At 44.0% G+C, this 12,673-nt stretch overlaps 1 protein-coding gene across 1 annotated transcript in view; it reads right to left on the bottom strand.

The window, feature by feature from the left end:
* The window catches only part of LOC124615869 (microtubule-associated protein RP/EB family member 1), a 73,846-nt gene that overhangs the window by 16,137 nt on the left and 45,036 nt on the right, over nucleotides 1-12,673 (bottom strand). The gene's annotated exons all lie outside the window — the stretch shown is intronic.

Genomic DNA, 12,673 nt, shown 5'->3' with positions numbered 1-12,673 from the left:
AAAGTTCTGTGGAACTAAAAGCACACAACTAAACCACAAGCACATTTCAAAAACAATATAAACAAAAGTGCCTCTGAACTTAAAAGGTAGCGTAAGGGGAAAAAAATAAAAAACAGAAGTTTTAAACCAATGCTGTATACTATGTATGAAACAAATATTTTCACAATTCTCAATAATATCGCGTCAAAAAAATAATCATGAGGGGTTCAGAATTAAAATTGTAGAGCACATTTCTTATTCAGTTTGTTTTACTGACTTTTTTTAAACACACACACACACACACACACACACACACACACACACACACACACACACACACACACACACAGAGAGAGAGAGAGAGAGAGAGAGAGAGAGAGAGAGAGAGAGAGAGAGCTAGCTCTGGTAAATCATTGAATGCATCAATCTGTTACTCTATATAGCTTGTACACTTCAAAAGCTACATGGCACACACTACATATAAAACCATCAGCAACATTCAACAAACTCAACTAACAAGGTCCAATTACAATAATTCTTTTTGTCGCAGGGAAGATTATGACAGACAGAACAGTACCCATAAAAGACAATGAATATACGATATGCTGTTAAAATGTACCTATGGTTTCTTTTACTATAGGCTCATTGCCCCAAACTCAACACATAACTTAGCTTAGCTTCATAACATTGTCTTCTTCAAGAAGTTAAATTAAATTCAGTCTTTCAAAGAAATTCAATACATGGTCATACATTTAACGAAATATATCCAATTAAATAATAACATAATTTACTTTCTCACAGATTTGTTATATGGAATTTTGAAAATTTGTAAACAATGAAATGGTATAAACAATTCTTAAGCGATCTGTACTTAAACTGAAATATACTAGCAAACTAAAACTGTGTGCTGGACAGGGATTCAAATCTGAAAACTTCCCGAGTTTGGAAGGTAGGAGATGAGAACTGGCAGAAGTAAAGCTGTGTGGACAGGTTGCAAGCCTTGCTAAGGTAACTTAGTTGGTTAAGCACTTGCCTGCAAAAGGCATAGGTTCCAGGCTAGAGTCCTGGTATATCACCGTTTTAATTTGCCAGGAAGTTTCGTGTCGGCTACAGCATGAAAATTCATCCTGTGTACATTTAAATTACTTATTTTGAGTGTAAAATAGACACAGACTGACACTCACAATTTCTTTCAGTTATTAACAAAAAATAATATAATCAATTTATGTTTTCCAACTAGTGTATTTCTTGTCTCCATTATGAACATACGTCTGTAGGTATGTCTGTTGTGTAATAATACAATACTTTTCCAGATGGGAACTGTTCCAAGGCATTCAGATTGACTTGCACTCACGACACAATGCCTAAAGTAAATGAAGTCATAACCGATAACCTTCGAGGTTTTTGGATTAATGATACAGCCCAACAGGACCATCCCACTCAACATCCAATACAATGAATTTCAACACCACGTTAACCTCACAGTTTGCCTCCTTCCTTCAAATAATATGTTGATTTTTGTGAAATATATTAGCCAAGGAAGGCCAATCCTTTTGTTTTATCTTAATGCAGTCTACCCTTCTGTAAACTTTTCACAAAAAAGGGAAACTGATCATAGTCTAATCTGAATTCTTGTACAACATTATTCTAAACTAACTACAACATTTCAGTTTCTCAATTTATACTAAGGGCACAAGAAGAGCCACTATTTGAACACATATCTTCGATTTCTAGACCTGCTCCAAGCTGTACAGTACCTTTTCTGAATACGGGACAAATTGGGTCCCAGCAATTATAAGGCAGTGATCAAAAACTTTCATTTGAAGGCTGTGCAATCAGAATCTGAATGCCAACCAGGTAAAATCACCATGAGCACTGAGGCAATCATCCCAGCAATGCACCATGTTGAAGATACCCTTATGGTAAAAAATGGTACCCTGCTGCACATCCTTGTCCAACAGGAATCCGACCTTCGACACCTTTGTTAAGGACCTGAAGGCGTGATAATTGCATGGGGACAACTCAGGGCTATAAGGTGGATGCTTTAGTATCTCTCACAGGAGTTTACCTCCCTGATAAATGGCACACCATTCCACAACGAGTGATTTTTGATAGACATGCTGCCTCATACACTTTATTGTTTGATGGATATCTACCAGTGGTTGTTCTTTGATAGCCAAGAAAAGTGACAACATGCTGGTCCCATTTGGACTCGTTTGATAACAACATCACCTTAGTACACACTGCCAGATTTATCACATGAATGTCAAAGACACTAATGCCAGATTAAAGGGGGGATGTAATAGGTATTGGTCCAAAAATTCTATTTTCAAAAATATTTTTTTCCTTGATGTACACAGTTTAATCTATGTAGTGTGTGAATTTTATCATGATAGCAGCTTTAGAAATGCCTTTAACTTGTTAAACTGATTAACTCTGGGCTGGCGGCCACTCCCACCTTTTCAGACATTTGGGAAACTGCTTGTTTCAGTGGAATTTTTGTCAGAGAAGGTTATTTTCTTTTGATATCTTTGGCTGACATCTATACCTTTGCCTGAAAACTTTCTTGCATGTGGTTTATTTACAATTTGACAATACTAACACATATTAGTAGGTGAAAGACTAAATTCACAAACTTCACGTGGAAGTCAAGATTTATGCATAATGGGTGGTGGAAAAACTGTGTTTAGGAAACACAGTTTTCATGGAAATCTGTTTACAACAACAACAACAACAACAACAACAACAAAAAGTGTAAGCAGCTCGAAATGAAGAACATAAGCTCTCAGCTTTAGCATCGAAACTTGGGACAGGAGAATTATACAGGTGCATGAACGATGATGATATGGATTCCACTGGATTCAGACTTATTGATTTAGAGCTTCTCTGCCAGGTTATAAAGTTTTCGTGTTCACGTGTTAGCTATAAAACCACGGAATGCACGATTGTTGTTTAAGAAACAAAATAGCTTGTGTGGGAATAGCTTGTCATTTTAAATTAATTGATAATTCATATGGCTTTGAATTTTCATTTTCCTCCCCCCAAAAAACAGACACTGGTACCTATGAAAGCAATTTTAGGTCATCATATGCTGAGATGCCTTGGACAGGGCAAGGAAGGAGGTAGGTTATTTATTGTGTGGTTTTCTAAACATGCCTCTACCGCGTGCAAGGTTTGACAAAAAAAATAAATGTCTCATGCTGTATGTGATACTGCCGAAGTTTCTATGAAGAAAGCAGAGCAGGAACTGGTAGAAATTAACCAAAAAGAAATAGATCCTGGGGTAGATATCCATGTCAGTGAATCTCCTACAAATGTTACTGACCTTTGTGTGTCTGTAGATGGGACCTTGATGAAAAGTGGTCGCATGTCTGTACTGGTATTGACTCAGTTAAAGTTTTAGATGTAGAAATTATGTCTAAAAACCGCCACCAGTGTGCAACAAGGAAAATGTCCAACTATGAAGACAGTGAGGAACTGTGGCAAGAAAAGCATCCAGTAGCATGCTCTGTGTGTGGCCCAAGTGGGGGCTGCTGCAGTTGTGAGGACGTTCTCCAGATCTGAGGACCAGTATGGTGTTAGATATACTAAATACCTTTATGATGGGGACTCCTCTTCGTTCAAAGATGTAATAGAAAAAAATCAGTAAAACATAACAATAGAGAAGCTGGAATGTGTTGGCCACATCCAAAAGAGGCTTTGTGAAAGGCTTCGTCAGTACATGAGGGATGGAAAACCACTAGGAGGAAAAGGCAGGCTTACTTTGAAAGAAATTTGTTTTCTTCAGTTGTTTTATGGGCGAGCTATCGGGAGGGGGGGGGGGGGGGTGAATGAATTAATAGGCAATGAGGTATGCTGTGTGGGCAACTTTTTCCCACAACAATCTGTGTCTGAAACATGATTGGTGTAACTTCAACACTAGAGAATGACACCTATTCACACAAAACACTCACCCTGTTATGAATGCAATGAAGCCCACATTCAGGTTTCTTGCAAACCCTGATTTATTGAGGAAGTGTCTTCACGGAAACACAAAATGCAAATGACAGCATCAATAATTTAATTTGAATGAAATGCTCAAAAAAGGACATTCTGTGGACTTTAAGTACACAAAATAGGTGTCTATGATGCAGTTTTATGTTAACAATAGTGGAAATAATGACAGAATTGAAGTGCTGATGCGAGTTGGGATATAGCCTGGTGTATTTACAACAAAAGCATTTTGCAACATTGACGAGAGCAGGGTCAAGAAAGGTAACAGATCAGTGTCTTACTCGCAAATACAGGCCAGGCACATTCGAAGAGGAGAGGAGAGAAGAGAAACCTGGAGGATGAGGAGTATCAGTATGGACGATTTTAAAATTGAGGTAACCTTATTACTTGAAGTATGAGAAGAAAATCTTTGAACCTCATTTTCTCTGTTCTACATTTTTTACGTTATTAGAAGCCTCTTTTTTCAAGAAGTATGTGCACAAATGCTACGAAATTTTCAGGAACTGTTCGCAACGTGTTGCTGTCTCCCTGGAACTAAAAAATACCAGATCCTGCATTTACATTCTGATTTTCAGATGATTGTATATAGAAAAAAAAAGTTAATTTTGGATGTGCAAAATTAAAAACTCTGTTCATGATACAACTTGTACCATAAATTAATAACTGTAGTTCAGTGGTCTTAAAACCTTCTCAGGACACTACAATAAAATTTTCTCATTAATTGCATGATTAGAATTTGAGTTATGGCTTTTATAAAAAACAGCTCTTTTGCTTTATACATGTAAAATTTTAGATTTGTGCATTAATAAATACGGGTGAAGTGATTTTTTTGAACAAATGTTCACATTTGCCGTTTCATCCCCCCTCCAATCCCACGCCTACATGTCAGTGCTCTTATATTCGCATCAGAGCTTCACTATGTCACATATATGCTGCAGCAATGGTCTCAAAAGGAAACTATGATCGCCCCATATAATGTAGGACAACTAATTTTTTATCTTTTAAGACCCACACTCTTGGCTTAACAACTCATCTTGTCACACAATATGCAACATATTCCTCCATTGTAGCAACGTGCATTTATTTTCACATGGTCAAAGCAACAACGTTCTGCCTAGAAAACAGTTCTACAAAGTTGATATGCTTGATAAAACTGACAAATCTAAAATCTCAGTGGCAGCTACTGGTGACTTTTTTCTATTTGTCAACCTGAATAGCATGATTTCTTTAGAGCACTTCAAAGTTCTGCATAATGTGCAATTAATTGCTAAGGAGTGGAATACGAGACAGTGGCTCAAATACTATCAAGGAAGTTTAGCATCTGGAAAGTGTACAGATACTAAACTCTGGCAATTACAGCACTGGTGAACTCACCATGGCAAAATTTATGATCGTAACACAAGGTTTTAGAAACACGATTTTGATTATATGGTGGCAATTGCTGTCCTTGTCAAGAAAAATTACACCACAAAATGATTAACACAGTACAGCACAGCTTTCTCTGAAGTAGTTCCCTCCTGGCTTCGCACACCGCCAGGTGTCCAACAGCATGAAATATCTGCTGCCTGCTGCAGTATTTTGAGAATGATTTCACTACTATTAAGAACTGCAATATCTGATAAGTAAAAGTGTTGTACGGATTACAAACCCTCAAGAGACACCTATGAAGACTACATTACCTATATAAAAGCCTTAAAGACAGAAAGGGAGTCTTTATCCTTAGCAAAAGTTTTATTTGGAGTTGCAACTGTATTCCACAAAATTTAAAAAGCCTTTAGGTCTCTATAATGAGGAGTTTTATTCCAACTAAAAGTTGGAAAATTTGTCTTTGCCTCACCTAAATGCAGAGTATGCAGTACCAACAAATGTTAACAGCAAAACTACTTTGAACAGGATGTTTAGATCCTCTGTACCCTTACTAGAATGTTTCCAGGTGAATGTATAAACAACTGAACATTTTGGATGGAGCAGATGTAACTATTCACTGTTAGCTAATTTGTTGAGCAGTCAACAAGCAAATGAACAAAAATGAAATTGTTGGTTGGTTTGAAGGAGGAGGGGGAAGGACCCAAACTGCAAGGTTGGTTGATTTAAAAGAGGGGGAAAGGGACCAAACTACGAGGTCATCGGTCCCTTGTTACTACTAAAACAATGCCGCAAGTGTGAGAATAAAATAGACGAGACATATAATACAAAACGGAAAGAAAGGAAAGACCACAAGAACGAAGAAAAGGCAACACACACTAAAAGAAACAAAGGAGAACAAGAAAACAACAAAGAGACACTAGAAACAGAAGAGAGTAAAACAAGAAAGCAGATTACAGTGGCTGGCCAACCACGAAAATAAAAAGGAAAAGCCAGCCACCCTGCAACACATTAAAACTTTCATCCTAAAAGCATTAGGGTGGAGGACACAGAGGGACAGAGGACAGGCACTAAAACTCAGATCGAATGATAAAACCCACCCTCATGGATGAAACGTAAAACCAAATCAGCCAATGGGACATTGTCTGCTAAAATCAATGATAATGAGTCCGGCAAGCGAAGATGAAGTTGCAGAGCAGACAGAGGAGCACATAGCACAAGAATATGGGCCACTGTCAACCGGGTGCCGCACCGACACTGAGGTGGGTCTTCACAGCGCAGGAAGTAGCTGTGGGTCACCCATGCATGGCCAATGTGGAGCCTGCAGAGAATCACAGAGTCCCTGCGAGACGCCCTCATCGAGGACTTCCTCACATTTGTGGTCCCCTTAATGGCTCGCAGTTTGTTGGGCATACTGAGATTTTGCCATTCTGTCTCCCAAAGATGAAATACCTTGCAGTATAATAAGTAACGCAGGTCAGTTGCGGGGATACCCATCACCAGAAGTGGTTTCCATGTAGCCTGTTTGGCCAGCCTGTCAGCAAGTTCATTTCCTGGGATTCCGATGTGACCGGGGTCCAGACGAACACCACTGAACAACTGGACCGTTCCAGGGCATAGATTAACTCCTGGATGGACACTACCAAAGGATGACAAGGGTAGCACTGGTTGATAGTTTTCAGGCTGCTCAAAGAGTCAGTACATACAAGACTCCCCAGAGCACGAACAGATATACTGAAGTGCAAGAGAAAGAGCCGCCAGCTCTGCAGTGAATACACTTCAGCCTTCTGTTAAGGAATGCTGCTCAATATGGCTGCCATGCACTTAGGCAAAGCCAACGTGACCATTAGCCATCAAGCCGTCAGTGTAAACTACTTCAGAGCTCCAGAACCCATCAAGAATCGAGAGGAAGCGACAGCGAAGAGCCACACATTTAATTGGGGATTGGACAATGGCTCGGTAGAGCTGCAGCAGCGTACAGCGATATGCACTCCATCTGTGTTGCTCAGGTAATGGAGGGCATTGAGGTGCTGCCAGCACTTCTGCTTAAGATGATGAAGATGAGGGGCTAAGTCAATCGAGCATCAAAAACCAGTCCTAGGAATTGATATGTCTCCACTACAATGAGTGGATCGTCATTGAGATAAGTGCGGGTTCCAGATGAATGGTATGATGCCGACAGAAGTTCATGACACACGACTTTGTGGCTGAAAACTGGAAGCCGTGGGCTAGAGCACTAGAGCCCATGACTGCGCCTTGTGGATAGCTTCCTGGAGGTGCTGCTTAGCAACAACAGTACTGGAGCTGGAGTACGAAATGCAGAAGTCGACTGCATAGAGAGAAGGTGAGACGGAGGGCCCCGACAGCTGCTGCTAGACTGTTAATGGCCACTAAAAATAGAGAGAGAATCAATACAGAGCCCTGCGGGACTCCATTCTCCTGGATACAGGGGAACTATGGGAGGCACCAACTTTGACACAGAAAGTACGAAGCAACAGGAAATTCCGGATAAAAATCTGGAGAAGCCTCTGAGACTCCACTGGTATAATGTGGCAAGGATATGTCGCCAGGTCATGTCATACGCTTTTCGTAAATAAAAAAAATGGCAACCACGTTCCAGCAGCCTACAAAAGACCTTGGTGAGGCTGAAAGGCTGATAGCTATTCACATCAAGTGGGTTTTTACACGGTATGAGCACTGGAGTGATGGTGCTATCTCTTCATTGTGATGGAAAGACGCTATCACACCAGATACGGATGAAGATGATGAGCAGATGTCACTCGTAGTCAGATGAGAGATGTTTAATCATCTGACTGTGGATCCTATCTGGCCCAGAAGCAGTGTCGCGGCAATGTGCAAGGGAACTGATGGTTGGTTGGTTGGTTGTTTGAGGTTAAAGGGACCAAACAGCAAGGTCATCAGTCCCTTGTTTCAAATAGACTCCATTCTGCTAACGGGACATCTCAGTATAGTCAGAAAAATAAAACGGATAAAGGGGAAACGTAAAAGGGCAGTCACGTTGTCATTAGTAAAAACAAATGAGGGAAGTTGGCAAGAGAACGAACCCAACACTATGCTGAAACAGCATAGGCAAGACCACCTGTGACTTAAAAGGTACAACTGCTATAAGGCAGAAAGTACGTATGGGAATAGAAAAACTAACCAAGCCTTAAAAAGAAGGGGTAAAAACAGAGTAAAAGGGAAAGAAAAGAGGATTCCGGTCAGGGAGGTGAATCGGGAATCTCTGAACACTGCCTACAGTGGGAGACACCCAAACACTCACCGCCCTGCCCCAACACCAGAGGGAGATTAAAAACTTTAAAACTGAGAATAAAAACCACTCTCCCGGAGGAAACCTAGAACCAGAGAGACCATCCGGGAATCGTCAGCCAACATCAAAGGTAAAGTGTGGGGGAGTCTGTACTTAGCACGCAGAGCCAAAAGAAGGGGGCATTCAACCAAAATGTGGGCCACTGACTGGAAGGCTCCACAACCACATAGCGGGGGTGGCTCATCACGCAAAAGGAAACCATGAGTCAGCCTGGTATGGCCAATGCGGAGACGACACAGTGTGGTCGAGTCCTTGCGGGAGAGGCGAAAGGAAGAACGCCATGGGCCTGTATTCACCTTAATGGCACGAAGTTTATTAGACAGTGGAGTAGCCTCCCAAGAATTGGCCCATGACTGTGCAAAGTGGGATTTGTTGTGAAGCCGTAAATCCGCTGCAGGAGGGGTTACAGAAAACGGGGGGTAAGTAACTGCTCCCCCAGCCAAACGATCAGCGAGCTCATTACCCGGGATACCCACATGGCCCGGGACCCATAAGAAGTCAATGGAACAAGCAGCACGGTGAAGATCAGCGAGATGGTCATGGATGGCAGAGACCAAGGGATGGCGCGAAAAACACCGGTCAATAGCAAGAAGGCCACTCATCGAGTCCGTACATAACAAAACGCGGTTGTGTTGGGATTGTTTAATAAAGGTAAGGGCCCGGGAAATTGCCATCAATTCCGCAGTAAACACCCCACATGAGGGTGGCAGTAGATGATTTTCAGTTCCAACGAAGGACGTGAAGGCATACCCAACATGATCAGCAGATTTAGAGCCATCAGTGTAAAAAACAACAGCATCCCGAAACTCCCATAAAATTTGGCGGAAAAAGGAACGGAACACCACCGGGGGGATGGAATCTTTCGGACCGCGGCGGAGATCCATCCCAATTCGAGGCCGAGGAACTAACCAAGGAGGGGTGGAGGGGAGGGAGCGAGGAAGACAGGACAAAGAAGGAAGCCGAAAATCACGGGTATGAGACGCAAGGCGGGCGACGTCCATGGTCTGGGAATAGAATAGAATAGAATAGGAAGGATGAGCGGGAGAAGAACGGATAGTAAGGGCATAAGACACCAGAAGCTGGGACCGCCGAACAGAAAGGGGGGGGGATCCCAGCTTCAACCAGGAGACTATCAACAGGGCTAGTAGGGAAGGCACCGGTGGCCAAACGGATACCACGATGGTGGACTGGATCCAGCACGTGCAGCGTGGAAGGAGCAGCTGAACCATAAACTTGACAACCATAGTCCAAACGTGACAGAACTAGAGCACGATAAAGACGGAGGAGGAGGGAACGGTCCGCACCCCAGGAGGAGTGGGCAAGGAAGCGAAGGACATTGAGTTTACGGAAACATCCTACCTTCAGGAGTCTGATATGGGGCAGCCAAGTGAGCTTGTTGTCGAAAAGAAGACCTAGGAAACGAAACTGTGGAACCACAGGCAATCTTTGTGCAGCGAGATAGAGCTCTGGATCAGGGTGGACCGTAGTACGGCGACAGAAGTGGACCACCCGCGATTTTAAAGGAGAGAATTGAAACCCGTGGGAGAGGGTCCATGCAGAGGCACGCCGTATAGCCACCTGGAGCTGCCGTTCTGCAGATGGCATCGAGGAGGAACTAACCCAAATGCAGAAATCATCCACATACAGGGCAGGGGCGACCAAGGGACCGACAGAGGCCACAAGTCCATCGATAGCAATGAGGAAAAGAAGGACACTCAAGACAGAACCCTGTGGGATGCCCGTCTCCTGGGTCCGTGGAGAACTAAAAGCAGTATCAACTCGAACTCTGAATGACCGATGGATCAGGAACTGGCGGATAAAAATCGGGAGTGGGCCCCGAAGACCCCACTGATGAAGGGTTAGTAAGATGTGATGGCGCCAGGCCGTGTCATAGGCCTTGCGAAGGTCAAAAAACACTGCAACCAAATGGCGGCGCTGGGAAAGAGCCTGCCGAACTGCGGATTCCAAGCGAAGTAAATGATCGATTGGAGATCGTCCCTCTCGAAAGCCACACTGGTAAGGGGACAATAGATCCCGAGATTCGAGGACCCAAGTGAGCCGACGGGCTACCATCCGTTCAAGTAACTTACAAACAACATTGGTCAAACTAATTGGCCGATAGCTGTCAACAGATAGGGGGTTCTTACCAGGCTTAAGGACAGGAACCACAATGCTATCCCTCCACTGAGAAGGGAAGTCACCCTGGAGCCAGATACGGTTAAACACCCGAAGAAGATGGTGCTGTTGTGGAGCACTGAGATGTTGAAGCAGCTGGTTATGAATGGAATCTGGGCCAGGAGCCGTATCATGAGAAGCAGATAGAGCAGAAAGAAATTCCCATTCAGTGAAAGGTTCGTTGTAAGATTCTGACTCACAAGTGGTGAAACATAAGGGGACAGCTTCAGCCTGCTGTTTTTGATGAAGGAAAGCAGCTGGATAGGAGGCCGACGCTGATGCCACTGCAAAATGGGTCGCAAGATGTTCTGCAAGAACTAATGGGTCCGTACAAATGCCATCTGGGAGGTGAAGGCCTGGGAGGGTGGACTGCTGATGGCAACCTTGGAGAGAGCAAAGTGTAGCCCATACCCGTGACAGAGGGACAATGGAACCAAGGGAAGAAACGAATCGTTCCCAACATATCCGCTTGCTCTGTTTGATTAAATAACGGGCTTTAGCGCGAAGGCGCTTAAAGGTAGAAAGGCTGGCTACAGATGGGTGCCTCTTAAAGTGTTGCAAAGCTCGACGGCGATCACGGATGGCAATGGCAATGGCCGTACTCCACCACGGGACTTGCCGACGACGAAATTGTCCAGATGAGCGCGGGACAGCAAGGTTAGCAGCGCGAACAATCGCGTCAGACACGTCACGTAGGACGTCATCAATACAACCCGACAAAGAGGGAGAAAACTCGACCTGTGCAGTATATAGAGGCCAATCGGCGCGGTGGAAAGACCAACGAGGTAACCTCTCCATCGGGGAGCGGGAAGGGAGCGTGATAATCAACGGGAAATGGTCACTATCACAAAGGTCGTCGTGTGGCGACCAGTGTAATGAAGGGAGGAGAGAGGGAGAAGAAAGAGAAAGATCAATGGCAGAAAAGGTACCATGACCAGCACTGAAATGAGTAGGGGAGCCATCATTAAGAAGGCACAGGTCGTGGTCTGCAATAAATTGGTCGATAAGAAGACCTCGTCTAGATGGAAAGGCACTGCCCCACAAAGGATGATGAGCATTAAAATCCCCAAGGAGGAGGAAGGGAGGAGGAAGTTGCTGAAGAAGGGTGGTTAAGGCAGCAGGTGTAAGAGTCCTGTCAGGAGGGAGATAAAGATTGCATACTGTGACTGCAGAGTCTAAGTGGACCCTAACAGCAACTGCTTCCAATGTAGTTTGGAGAGGAATCCACGTGCTAGCAATGTCTGTACGGACCAACGTACAAACGCCACCAGAAGCCCGCAAGGGTCCGACCCGATTTCGACAGAAAACACGGAACCCACGGAGGGTCGGTGAGTGAGCATCAGTAAAATGAGATTCCTGGAGAACCACATAAGCTGCTGAGTAGGACGAAAGAAGGGATTTCAATTCCGGAAGGTGACGATAGTAGCCATTACAATTCCATTGGAGAACCACAGAACGATGGTTTAAATGAGGGCTGAACACGCTAAATCCAGTCATACCGCCGGGTCCCCACCCGTCACCGACAAGGAGGGGGCGACATCCATAAACGACAGGTCAGAATCCGGTTGTGAAGCCGGGGAAGGGACCTCCGGTGACACCAGAGGCTCTTTGTCCCGGGACTTATGTTTCTTCTTCTTTTCAGGCTGAGATCGAGGAGGGCTGTGTGGCATAATGGAGCCAGCTGCAGCAAGATCAGGAACAGAAAGAGACCGGGCGACCTGGGGGCCGACAGACCGCGGCTCTCGCGGTCGCCGCGCTGCAGCAGACCTTTGACCTGGAAGGTGCCGGGAAGGGGCATCCCGGGAGATGCGCCCTTGACCGGCACACGCC

This window comes from Schistocerca americana, chromosome 5 (genome assembly GCF_021461395.2).
Source record: "Schistocerca americana isolate TAMUIC-IGC-003095 chromosome 5, iqSchAmer2.1, whole genome shotgun sequence".
Taxonomy (NCBI): Eukaryota; Metazoa; Arthropoda; class Insecta; order Orthoptera; family Acrididae; genus Schistocerca; species Schistocerca americana.
This window is presented reverse-complemented; position numbering and strand designations above follow the sequence as displayed.